This window comes from Physeter macrocephalus, chromosome 19 (genome assembly GCF_002837175.3).
Source record: "Physeter macrocephalus isolate SW-GA chromosome 19, ASM283717v5, whole genome shotgun sequence".
NCBI lineage: Eukaryota > Metazoa > Chordata > Mammalia > Artiodactyla > Physeteridae > Physeter > Physeter macrocephalus.
The window spans coordinates 45,667,627-45,668,955 of record NC_041232.1 but is presented as its reverse complement, the minus strand read 5'-3'; the positions used below and the strand labels follow the sequence as shown (position 1 = coordinate 45,668,955).

General features: G+C 48.5%; 1 pseudogene; it reads right to left on the bottom strand.

The window, feature by feature from the left end:
- Positions 1–217: 217 nt before the first annotated feature.
- On the bottom strand, positions 218–561 carry LOC102993613 (60S acidic ribosomal protein P1-like; annotated as a pseudogene).
- Between the last annotated feature and the right edge of the window lie 768 nt (positions 562–1,329).

Below are 1,329 nucleotides of genomic sequence, written 5' to 3'. Positions count from 1 at the left end.
CCCATATAAAAACTTGCATTCCCAGCCTCTCCAGTAGCGAGAGGTGTTCCTGTTACACACTCCTGACCAATAATATATAAACAGAAATCTCCTGCTAGGAATTCTGAGTTAAGCCTATTTATTTATTTATTTATTTATTTATAGCAGTAAGAGTTCAGCTTTTTATTGACCGGCAGCAAAGAGCTCAGCTTTTTATTGACCCTGTTACTAAAGAGGTTTAGTCAAAAAGACCAAAGCGCATGCCATCATAAGACTCTTCAGATTCTTCTTTCTTTGCTCCTGCTTTCTTCTCCTCAGCTGGGGCAGGAGTGATGGAGGGGCAGGACCTCCTGCTGGGGCAGCACCAGCTGCTGGGGCAGGTCCACCAGTCCCCACATTGCGCATGAGGATCCCGATGTTGACATTGGCCAAAGCCTTTGCAAACAAGCCTGGCCAGAGATGTTCAACATTTACACCGGCTGCTTTAATGAGGACATTTATCTCATCCTCCGTGACTGTCACCTCATCGTCATGCAGGATGAGGGCCGAGTAGATGCATGCCAGCTCCAAGACGGAGGCCATGGTGCGGGCAAGTGCTAGGTGGGGCTGCCGGGCACGGTGCTAGTCGCTGGATGAAGCGAGGGCATCACCCCAAAAGTGGCCTTTGCTTCCTCGGAAGGACTGAGCACCTTAGAGGCAGCTGGGGAAAGGCAAGTAAGCCTTTTTAAATGGGACAGTTTGGGTTCTTGCCCGAGAAGATGTTTAAGGGGACACACGCTGCAAACAGATGGTCCTGGGTGGATTTACCCTGGCCCAGTCACATCTTGTTTTTCTTTCCGTACCACTTCACTTCGTACCTCTGGGTGTCAGGCCCCGTCCTCTCCTCCAAAGTGGGGCCTTTGGAAAGTGTGGTCTTCACACTCAGTTTGGATGGAACTCAGCACAATCTGGAGAATGTGAGAGGATCCTTGAAGGAATGCCTTTGATGGCCAGCATCCATGCCCTGAAGCACAGGAGCAGGCAAAGTTGTGCTCACCAGGCTTTCACCTCCCTTCTTTGTCCCTTGCTCTCCAGATGCTGATATTTCTTTCCAGGTGACCCTACAAGGTGAGTCTAACCCTGACCTCCTGTAAGGTCTCTGTCCCACCATCATCAAACCAGATCTACCAGCCTGGGAGCCTGGAAGTGGAGAGGGGTAAGGAGGATTCCTCTGCCTCTCCAACTAGTATCTTCCTAATCTGTCGTTAGAGCCTTCACTCTTTTAAATAGTGCAAATCTAAATTTTTTAGTAAAATCATAGAAATACTAGAAACTGTGTTGTAGTTGAAAATGCATTTAATATTAGGGTTG